The following is a 12,889-nucleotide window of genomic DNA, read 5'->3' on the forward strand; positions in this document are numbered from 1 at the left end:
AACTGACCCTGCCCACTTCATATCTCAGGAGCTTTTCCAGCTGTTCTGCACAAAGTTTAACTTTCCCAGTGACCTGCTGTATTCGGTAATAAATCAGAATGTACTCTTACCTCTTCTACTGTGTTATTAATTTGGGAAGGGTCACGCAGCACTCTCCTGCTCTCAACTGTTGTTACAGATTAAATAAAAAAATGATGAAAAAGGTATATAAATTGAACTGCAGATCAGAAGTACATTCAGATTCAACCCAATTTTATTCAGATTGATTAAATAAAGCGCATTTGCAAACTCTATGGATAATGGCCGACACACCCTTTCTTCAGAGATTCCGAACTCTACCTCTCCATAAACATTACTTCGAAATAGCACACTACGCTCCATTTATTCTTCATTGTAGTTCATATTTCAATGGTTTAATTCCCTCTCTGCCCTGCTGCCTCTGTGTTAAACTCTAGCCTGTGTCATTTTAACACAGTTTAAAAGCCTGTTTAGTTTGAAACTTTTATTTAGTGCAGAGAGTGATTTAACAGGAGCATCTATTTTAACCCCCTCCTTCTCTCTCGCCAGAACAAGCTCTGACTGGCAGGTCTGCATCTCCGAGATTTAACAGCCCATCCTACCTTACACTTTACATCTAACTACACGTGGGGCTACCAGATTTCATCACAACGAAATAAACTCACGTGGGCATCTGTTGATCAAAAGTCCACGTCTTTCCCTCTCTGAACAAAGCTGGAGAAATCCAATGATACTGGTGAAATCTACTGGGATTTCGAGTAATCTATTGAAGGTCCAGAAATCACTGGGACGGCAGAAAGAGGTTGTTACACAAAATTAGGTCTCATAGGATTGATGGTTACATATTAGCATGGATTGTGAATTCTTTATCCGACAGGAAAAAAAAGAGTAGGAATAAATGGGTCATTTTCGGGTCGGCAGGTTGTAACTGGTCAGGTGTCACAGTGATCAATGCTGGAGCCTCAGCTGCTTAAAATATATATCAATGACTTATATGAGGGAACCGAGTATAATGTATCCAAGTTTGCTGACGATACAAAGGAGGGAAAGTAAGCGGTGCGGAGGACACAAAGGGGTTGCAAAGGGATATAGACAGGTTAAGTGAAGGTGGTAAATATAGTATATTGTGTGGAAATGTGAGGTTATTGAGTTTGTTAGGAAGAATAGAAAAGCAGAATATTTTGTAAAAGGTGACAGACTAAGAAATGTTGCAGTTAGAGGGATTTGGGTATCATTGTACACGAATCAAAAAAGTTAACATTCAGGTACAGCAAGAAATTAGGAAGGGAAATGGTATGTTATCCTTTATCGCAAGGGGGTTCGGGTATAAGAGTAATGAGGTCTTGCTGAAAATATATAGGAATTTGGTGAGACCGCATTTGGAGTACTGTGAACAGTTTTGTTCTCCTTACCTAAGGAAGGATGTGCTTGCCTTAGAGGGCGTGCAACGGAGGTTCACTGGATTGAATCCTGGGATGAGAGGGTAGTCTTATCAAGAGCGGTTGAGTAGAATGACCCGAGATTCTCTGGATTTTAGAAGAATGAGTGGTGATGTCATTGACACGTATAAAATTCTTAGAGGGCTTGACAAGGTAGATGTAGAGACACTGCTCTCTCTGGCTGGAGAATCTAGAATTAGGTGTCATAGTCTCAAAATAAGGGGTCGGCCATTTAGGACCGACAGGAGGACAAATAATCATTCAGCGGCTTGTGAATCTTCGGAATTTTCTACCCCCGAGTGCTGTGCGTGCTCAGTCGTTGCTTATAATCAAGACTGAGGTCGATAGAGTTTTGGACACTAAGGGAATCAAAAGATATGGCGATATGGCGGGAAAGTGGAATTGAGGTAGAAGTTCAGCCATGATCTTATTGAATGGAGGAGCAGGGTCGAGGGGCCATGTTGTTCAGGATGATCTATGCTTCAACCATCTCTACTTCTTGGCTTCACAATTTGGCAAAGGTTTTGTTATTTAACTGTAAAGGATGAACGTCTCTATTTTATAAAGCGCCTTTCACTATCAAAGCAGGTCCCAAAGCGATTTACAACCAATAGAGTGATTTTTGAAGTGTAGTAATGTAGGAAACCACAACAGCCAATTTGCACATAGCAAGGTCCCATAAACAGAAAGTTATAATAACCAGATCATCTGACCTGGTGATGTTGGTTGAAGGATGAATATTGACCAGGACATTCGGTTGAACTCCCCTGATTTTCTTCCAATATGGCCGTATACTTTTTCACGTCCACATGAGAGAGAAAATAGGGCCTCTGTTTAATTTGTTATCAGAAAGACAGATCCTCCGACAGCACCAAGCTCCACTAGTCCTGCACTGGACTAATCTAGTAAACCTAGATTTTGTGCTGAAGTCTCTGGAGTGGGAGTTGAAACTACAATGTCCGATATCAGAGATAAGGAGGCGACCAACCGGGCCAAGACTTACACCTAACAACAAATAGTAATAAAAAGTGACGTGTTGTATTAAAAAAAAGGCCGTATGAATTCAAAATGAGGATTGAATTCCATCCACACATCCTCGCCCAATATTCTCCAACCCTCCAGCAATACTTTACTTGAAAACGACACATAGCCTTTAGTCCACGTGCCCAAGCTTCTTTTGAGTTTAATTAGCAATACAATAAAAATCATATGCCTGCACCTACTAACTTTTTTAAAGAACTTCACCTCTTTGCATTATAATTTCCTCCATTGCGTTAATTTTTCAATAAAAAAACTGCCTCTGCAAATTTGTCATGCTGTGATGACACCTGACACCACCCATCAGGTACAAGGTTCATACTCGTGTGACTCGGGCAACGTTCTCTACTTCATACGATGCAGGAAAGGATGCCCCAGAGCATGGTACATTGGCGAGACCATGCAGACGCTGCGACAACGGATGAACGGACACCGCGCAACAATCGCCAAACAGGAGGGTTCTCTCCCTGTCGGGGAACAGTTCAGCAGTCATGGACATTCAGCCACCGACCTTCGGGTAAGCATACTCCAAGGCGGCCTTCGAGACACACGGCAACGCAAAATCGTCGAGCAGAAATTGATAGCCAAGTTCCGCACCCATGAGGACGGCCTCCACCGGGATCTTGGGTTCATGTCACACTACACGTAACCCCACCAGCGAACAAATGTTATCTGTTTTTAATATAACGGGTCATTGACTGTCTTCCTTCTCTCTCTCTCTCTTTTTTTTTTTGGGGGGGGGGGGGTTGTATATTCGGTGGCCTTTTAGGTGACACCTTTCTGTCTGCTCACTGTGATTGCCTTGGCAACGGGCAGTAATCACCAGGCATTGTTCTGTGATTTTCAAATGTGAAGGATTCGAAAATCTCATTTCCACACCGTTCACCTGAGGAAGGGGGAAGCCTCCGAAAGCTTGTGGAATTTAAAATAAATTTGTTGGACTATAACTTGGTGTTGTAAAATTCTTTACAACTGAACACCAGAGGTGGTGCGGCAGCACCGCTATTTTGCATCTCGCACGTTCTCTGCCTGTTTGCAAAAACCTCTGATATTTCATCCAACATTAATTGCTTCAGAAGTTGCCAAATATTTTACTACTTTAATGCAAATCTGCACAATTTTAAACCATTTATGCGCACGTGTTGTAGTTAATGGGAATCAGGGGGAAAACTCTCCAGCGGCTGGAGTCACACTTAACAAAAGGAAGATGGTAGTGGTTGTTGGAGGCCAATCATCTCAGCCCCAGGACATTGCTACAGGAGTTCCTTAAGGCAGTGTCCTAGGACCAACCATCTTCAGCTGCTTCATCAATGAACTTCCCTCCATCATAAGGTCAGAAATCGGGATGTTCGCTGATGATTGCACAGTGTTCAGTTCCATTTGCAACCCCTCAGAACACGAAGCAGTCCGTACCCGCATTCAGCAAGACCTGGACAACATCCAGGCTTGGGCTCATAAGTGGCAAGTAACATTCGCGCCAGACAAGTGCCAGGCAATGACCATCTCCAACAAGAGAGAGTCTAACCACCTCCCCTTGACATACAACGGCATTACCGTCGCCGAATCCCCCACCATCAACATCCTGGGGGTCACCATTGACCAGAAATTTAACCTGACCAGCCACATAAATAATGTGGCTACAAGAGCAGGTCAGGGGATGGCTATTCTGCGGCGAGTGACTCGCCTCATGTCTCCCCAAAGTATTTCCATCATCTACAAGGCACAAGTCAGGAGTGTGATGGAATACTCTCAAATTCCAGGATGAGTGCAGCACCAACAACACTCAAGAATCTTGACACCATCCAGGACAAAGCAGCCCGCTTGATTGGAACCCCATCCACCACCCTAAACATTGACTCCCTTCACCACCGGCGCACTGTGGCTGCAGTGTGTACAATCTACAGGATGCAGTGCAGCAATTCGCCAAGGCTTCTTCGAGAGCACCTCTCAAACCCGCGACCTGTACCACCTAGAAGGACAAGGGCAGCAGGCACATGGGAACAACACCACCTGCAAGTTCTACAAATCAAACACCATCCCGACTTGGAAATATATCGACATTCCTTCATCGTCGCTGGGTCAAAATCCTGCAACTCCCGACAGAACAGCACTGTGGGAGACCTTTACCACACGGACTTCAACGGTTCAAGAAGGCGGCTCACCACCACCTTCTCAAGAGCAATTAGAGATGGGCAATAAATGTTGGCCCTGCCAGCGACGCCCACATCCCATGAACCAATAGGAATAAAGACACATTTCCGTCTTTAATTCGGCCTTTTGCTAGAAAGAGCCCCGGACTGTGATGGGTGTAAACCTTAACCGTGTGACCTCCAATAATGTGGACTAAATTAGAGAGGTCTCAATACAATGCAAGTACCTGCCTCTCTCACTCTGTGTAGTTTAGCTCAGCTCCCTGGAGAGGAGTCGATGGAAAATTAATGGGAAATGTCTCACCATGATGGAAGCGGCCAAGCATGGCGACGGAACACTCTGATGGGGAAATGGGGTAAAGGGCACAGTCCTTTGTGTAATGGTGGACGGCAAGCGTCGGACCAATAAGAAGTCTAGTCTTAAGGCGATGCTGGTGTGTCTCTCTGTCCACTGCCATTCAACTCCCCCCCGAAGTAGTCCACACAGGGGAGCAGCAATTTCTATGTATTCAGAGATAAAATACCCACACAATCCTATCATACCCAGAAACAAGTGATTGGCGGTCTCATCGGTGGACCGTGGTAAGGAGGTGATAAACTTGAGTTTATCCTGGTTCACAGACCGGGACCCTGCCTCCAGGATGACACGAAGGAATTTTACCTGAGGTTTCATCAACTGTAGCTCAGTAACATTGACCGTAAGTCCAGAGGACTCCCGATGCGCTCAACATTTGCTATGGACGTAACTACCTCTCTCATTCTGTGGAGTTTATATAACCTCCATGGAGACGTGTATATGCAAAATTAATGAGATTAGTCTTACCATAATGGACCCTGCCAAGCGTGGCGACGGAACTCTCAGATCGGGAAAGGGGGGGAAAGGACACAGCCCTTTGTATAATGGGGGCATCAAGCATCGGACCTTGACTTTATCCTGGTCCACAGACTGGGACGGTGCCTTGAGGATGAAACCAAGCAACTTGACCTGAGGTTTCATCAACTGCAGCTTAGAAACTCCAGAAATTCCAGAGGACTCCAGTCGATGGAAAACCTCACTCACCTTTCGCAGGTGATCTTCCCGTGTCTGGGCATGTATTAGGATTTCATCCACATATTGAATTACAGCCCGGGGATTCACAGCCCTGTCAAAGCTCCTTTCTTGTGAGATGGGAATAAAGCGGGACTGTAGTGGGAACTATGAGGGAGGTTGGTCCAAGTGCAATGCTGTTCTTCTAAAGTAAAGCTGAAATTATACTATGAATCGGGGTGGAGAGGGAGATTCCAGAACGCGTTCGAGTTATCTCTCACTGAATACCAGTGAGACCGATGGACCATTGGAGATATCTCTCACTGAATACCAGTGAGACCGATGCACTGTTCGAGATATCTCTCACAGAATCCCAGTGAGACCGATGGACAGTTTGAGATATCCGTCACGGAATACCAATGAGACCGATGGACCATTCGAGATATCTCTCACCGAATACCAGTGAGACCGATGGACCATTCGAGATGTCTCTCACCTTAAGCCAGTGAGACCGATGGACCGTTCGAGATATCTCTGACCTTATGAAAGTGAGACCGATGGACAGTTTGAGATATCTCTCACGGAATACCAGTGAGACCGATGGACCAATCGAGATGTCTCTCACCTTATGCCAGTACGACCGATGGATCATTGGAGATATCTCTCACCGAAAACCAGTGAGACCGATGGACTATTCAAGATATCTCTCACCGAATACCAGTGAGACCGATGGACAATTCGAGATATCTCTCACCTTATGCCAGTGAGACCGATGGACAGTTTGAGATATCTCTCACCTTAGGCTAGTGAGACCGATGGACCGTTCGAGATGTCTCTCACCTTATGCCAGTGAGACCGATGGACCGTTCGAGATATCTCTCACCTTATGCCAGTGAGACCGATGGACCGTTCGAGATATCTCTCATCGAATACCAGTGAGACCGATGGACCATTGGAGATTTCTCTCACCGAATACCAGTGAGACCGATGGGCCATTCGAGATGTCTCTCACTGAATACCAGTATGACCGATGGACCATTAGAAATATCTCTCACCGAATACCAGTGAGACCGATGGACCATTCGAGATGTCTCTCACCTTATGCCAGTGAGACCGATGGACCATTGGAGATATCTCTCACCGAATACCAGTATGACCGATGGACCATTGGAAATATCTCTCACCGAATACCAATGAGACCGATGGACCATTCGAGATGTCTCTCACTGAATACCAGTGAGAAAGAAGGAGCATTCGAGATATCTCTCACCGAATACCAGTGAGACCGATGGACCATTGGAGATGTCTCTCAACTTATGCCAGTGAGACCGATGGACCATTCGAGATGTCTCTCAACTTACGCCAGTGAGACCGATGGACCATTCGAGATGTCTCTCACCGAATACCAGTATGACCGATGGACCATTGGAAATATCTCTCACCGAATACCAGTGAGACCGATGGACCATTCGAGATGTCTCTCACTGAATACCAGTGAGACAGAAGGACCGTTCGAGATATCTCTCACCGAATACCAGTGAGACCGATGGACCATTTGAGATGTCTCTCAACTTATGCCAGTGAGACCGATGGACCGTTTGAGATATCAATCATCTTATGCCAGTGAGACCGATGGACAGTTTGAGATATCTCTCATCGAATACCAGTGAAACCGATGGACCGTTCGAGATATCTCTCACCGAATACCAGTGAAACCGATGGACCGCTCGAGATGTCTCTCACCTTACGCCAGTGAGACCGATGGACCGTTCGAGACATCTCTCACCTTATAAAGGTGAGACCGATGGACCATTGGATATATCGCTCATCGAATACCAGTGAGACTGATGGACCATTCGAGATGTCTCTCACCTTATGGCAGTGAGACCGATGGACCATTGGAGATATCTCTCACCGAATACCAGTATGACCGATGGACCATTGGAGATATCTCTCACCGAATGCCAGTGAGACCGATGGACCGCTCGAGATATCTCTCACCTTATGCCAGTGAGACCGATGGAACTTTCGAAATATCTCTCATCGAATACCAATGAGACCGATGGACCATTGGAGATTTCTCTCACCGAATACCAGTGAGACCGATGGGCCATTCGAGATGTCTCTCACTGAATACTAGTGAGACCGATGGACCGTTCGAGATATCGCTCATCGAATACCAGTGAGATCGATGGACCATTGGAGATGTCTCTCATCTTATGCCAGTGAGACCGATGGACCATTGGAGATATCTCTCACCGAATACCAGTGAGACCGATGGACCATTCGAGATGTCTCTCACCTTATGCCAGTGAGACCGATGGACCGTTTGAGATATCTCTCATCTTATGCCAGTGAGACCGATGGACCATTGGAGATATCTCTCACCGAATACCAGTATGACCGATGGACCATTGGAAATATCTCTCACCGAATACCAATGAGACCGATGGACCATTCGAGATGTCTCTCACTGAATACCAGTGAGAAAGAAGGAGCGTTCGAGATATCTCTCACCGAATACCAGTGAGACCGATGGACCATTGGAGATGTCTCTCAACTTATGCCAGTGAGACCGATGGACCATTCGAGATGTCTCTCAACTTATGCCAGTGAGACCGATGGACCATTCGAGATGTCTCTCACCGAATACCAGTATGACCGATGGACCATTGGAAATATCTCTCACCGAATACCAGTGAGACCGATGGACCATTCGAGATGTCTCTCACTGAATACCAGTGAGACAGAAGGACCGTTCGAGATATCTCTCACCGAATACCAGTGAGACCGATGGACCATTTGAGATGTCTCTCAACTTATGCCAGTGAGACCGATGGACCGTTTGAGATATCAATCATCTTATGCCAGTGAGACCGATGGACAGTTTGAGATATCTCTCATCGAATACCAGTGAAACCGATGGACCGTTAGAGATATCTCTCACCGAATACCAGTGAAACCGATGGACCGCTCGAGATGTCTCTCACCTTACGCCAGTGAGACCGATGGACCGTTCGAGATATCTCTCACCTTATAAAGGTGAGACCGATGGACCATTGGATATATCGCTCATCGAATACCAGTGAGACTGATGGACCATTCGAGATGTCTCTCACCTTATGGCAGTGAGACCGATGGACCATTGGAGATATCTCTCACCGAATGCCAGTGAGACCGATGGACCGCTCGAGATGTCTCTCACCTTACGCCAGTGAGACCGATGGACCATTGGAGATATCTCTCATCGAATACCAGTGAGACTGATGGACCATTCGAGATGTCTCTCACCTTATGGCAGTGAGACCGATGGACCATTGGAGATATCTCTCACCGAATACCAGTATGACCGATGGACCATTGGAGATATCTCTCACCGAATGCCAGTGAGACCGATGGACCGCTCGAGATGTCTCTCACCTTACGCCAGTGAGACCGATGGACCGTTCGAGATATCTCTCACCGAATACCAGTGAAACCGATGGACCGCTCGAGATGTCTCTCACCTTATGCCAGTGAGACCGATGGACCGTTCGAGATATCTCTCACCTTATAAAGGTGAGACCGATGGACCATTGGATATTTCGCTCATCGAATACCAGTGAGACTGATGGACCATTCGAGATGTCTCTCACCTTATGGCAGTGAGACCGATGGACCATTGGAGATATCTCTCACCGAATACCAGTATGACCGATGGACCATTGGAGATATCTCTCACCGAATGCCAGTGAGACCTATGGACCATTCGAGATGTCTCTCACTGAATACCAGTGAGACCGATGGACCGTTCGAGATATCTCTCAACTTATGCTAGTGAGACCGATGGACCGCTCGAGATGTCTCTCACCTTACACCAGTGAGACCGATGGACCGTTCGAGATATCTCTCACCTTATGCCAGTGAGACCGATGGACCATTGGAGATATCTCTCACCGAATACCAGTGAGACCGATGGACCATTGCAGATATCTCTCACCGAATACCAGTATGACCGATGAACCACTGGATATAGCTCTCACTGAATACCAGTGAGACCGATGGACCATTCGATATGTCTCTCACCGAATACCAGTGAGACCGATGGACCATTCGAAATGTCTCTCACCTTGTGCTAGTTAGACCGATGCACCGTTCGAGATATCTCTCACCGAATACCAGTGAGACCGAAGGACCGTTCGAGTTATCTCTCACCGAATACCAGTGAGACCGATGGACCGTTCGAGATATCTCTCACCTTATGCTAGTGAGACCGATGGACCGTTCGAGATATATCTCACCTTGTGCTAGTGAGACCGATGGACCGTTCGAGATATCTCTCACTTTATGCCAGTGAGACCGATGGAACGTTCGAGATATCTCCAACCGAATACCGGTGAGAAGATGGACCGGTCGAGATATCTCTCACCTTATGCCAATGAGACCGATGGACCGTTCGAGATATCTCTAACCGAATACCAGTGAGACCGATGGACCGTTCGAGATATCTCTAACCGAAGTGAGGTGAGAGTGACTGCCCTTGACATCAAGGCAGCATTTGACCGAGTGTAGCACCAAGGAGCCCTAGTCAAATTGAAGTCAATGGGAATCAGGGGGAAAACTCTCCAGTGGCTGGAGTCATGCCTAGCTCAAAGGAAGATGGTAGTGGTTTTTGAAGGACAATCATCTCAGCCCCAGGACATTACTGCAGGAGTTCCTCAGGGCAGTGTCCTAGGCCCAACCATCTTCAGCTGCTTCATCAATGACCTTCCCTCCATCATAAGGTCAGAAATGGGGATGTTCGCTGATGACTGCACAGTGTTCAGTTCCATTCGCAACCCCTCAAATAATGAAGCAGTCCGATCCCGCATGCAGCAAGACCTGGACAACATCCAGGCTTGGGCTCATAAGTGGCAAGTAACATTCGCGCCAGACAAGTGCCAGGCAATGACCATCTCCAACAAGAGAGAGTCTAACCACCTCCCCTTGACATTCAATTGCATTACTATCGCCGAATCCCCCACAATCAACATCCTGGGGGTCACCATTGACCAGAAACTTAACTGGACCAGCCATATAAATACTGTGGCTACGAGAGCAGGTCAGAGGCTGGGTATTCTGCGGTAAGTGACTCACCTCCTGACTCCCCAAAGACTTTCCACCATCAACAAGGCACAAGTCAGGAGTGTGATGGAATACTCTCCACTTGCCTGGATGAGTGCAGCAACAACACTCAACAAGCTCGACACAATCCAAGATAAAGCAGCCCGCTTGATTGGCACCCCATCCACCACCCTAAACATTCACTCCCTTCACCACCGGCGCACTGTGGCTGCAGTGTGCACCATCCACAGGATGCACTGCAGCAACTCGACAAGGCTTCTTCGACAGCACCTCCCAAACCCGCGACCTCTACCACCTCGAAGGACAAGAGCAGCAGGTACATGGGAACAACACCACCTGCACGTTCCCCTCCAAGTCACACACCATCCCGACTTGGAAATATATCGCCGTTCCTTCACTGTCGCTGGGTCAAAATCCTGGAACTCCCTTCCTAACAGCACTGTGGGAGAACAGTCACCACACGGACTGCAGCGGTTCAAGAAGGCGGCTCACCACCACGTTCTCAAGGGCAATTAGGGATGGGCAATAAACGCTGGCCTCGCCAGCGACGCCCACATCCCGTTAACGAATAAAAAAAAGGAATACCAGTGAGACCGATGGACCGTTCGTGATATCTATCACCGAATACCACTGAGACCGCTGGACCATTCGAGATGTCTCTCGCAAAATACCAGTGAGCCCGATGGAACTGCTTGACTAACATCTCTGTGTATGAAGCCACAATAGGACCTGTTGTTGGGGAATATTGGTTTATTACCGTGTTCACCAAGAGCCTTTTGATTTGCATAAGAGCCACAGAGCAGAGTTACATTTGACAGACCATAATTTCACTGAACACTCCTGGTGCTGTAATCTTGTTATTATCGCTCACAAGCTCTCCATTGCCTCTCTCAGAAAGATGTCCTGTCTCTGTGGATGGGGTTTATCATCTTTTACCTGAATACACGGATCCATTCGTACACAATCATGTTCGTGTTTGGCAAAAACTTGGGGTTAGAGACGTCGGGGGAAATTTCACCTTCTCTGATTGCGAGGTAAACTGACGGAACAGAAACTAAATCGAGCCAGTTCGACAAGGGGCGGGTGATCCGCTCTACCACTTCAGCCCCCAGCGGTAGTGAAAATTTCCGTCCACGTGTTGTGAACCGGAGCAGTTTCAGACAATGGACCAGCTTGTGGGCTTCGAATATTGATATGAGGGCGTAGGTCAGGAAAGGTGTGGCCGATTTTAAGTATCCGCGCCTGGCGGAAATGGGGTGGTAGAGGCTAGTAAATGCTGTCAGCTCACTTACCGACCATTTAACGCTGGCCTTCCTACCTCCACCATGGTGGGGGGAGGGGGGTGCTGAGAAGAGCGGCCGGAGCAACACGCATCTGTTTCCGGTCAGGCCACGTCTTATATGAAAATCAGAGTATTATGACGTCCACTGGACACCATTTAATGTTGGTTACGAATAGGCGGAGGAGCCGCCCTTTCGATGGGCATTGAGTGGTCCAGAAAACTGAGAAGTTTCTTTTTAACTTATATCATGTGGGGCAAGGAGGAGCAGGAGAGCTTTTCCTTGGCCTGCTGCAGTCTATGAAATCTCCCGCCAGTGATCGTCTCGGAAATATATCAGGAGTTTTCCTTATAGATCTGTGTAACCAGGCCCAGCCATATGTACCAGTAAACGCCCTGCAGTGAGTAAACATTGCTGCACAGCAGCTCAGAGAGGAAACAATCTCAGGAGCTCCCCAGTGGAGTATGAAATTACATTAATATTTTACCAGTTAGTAACGGTCCGAGTGTTGGTCCATTATTATTCTGTTCTGGTCAAAACAAATGTCCCAATTGAACAGGACGCTGTCTGACCCTGACAGCTCACCCTCAGTCCATCCCACCGGGCAGTGTGTGTGATGAGAAATAATCATCAACCTAAAAGGAAGATTTGATTTTATTAATTTCAGGATTAAACATTTAATATTGAAATCATATTATTTCCAGACTAATAACAGCGAACCATTTCATGTTAGAATCACATCTTGTATCATTTCACAAAGACGCATTTGTTGGCAAAAATATAATTCATGTCTCGCATTTCGACATGTATTTAAAGTATTGGATTGATATCAGT

The sequence above is a fragment of the Heptranchias perlo genome, unplaced genomic scaffold, assembly GCF_035084215.1.
Source record: "Heptranchias perlo isolate sHepPer1 unplaced genomic scaffold, sHepPer1.hap1 HAP1_SCAFFOLD_43, whole genome shotgun sequence".
Classification (NCBI taxonomy): Eukaryota; Metazoa; Chordata; class Chondrichthyes; order Hexanchiformes; family Hexanchidae; genus Heptranchias; species Heptranchias perlo.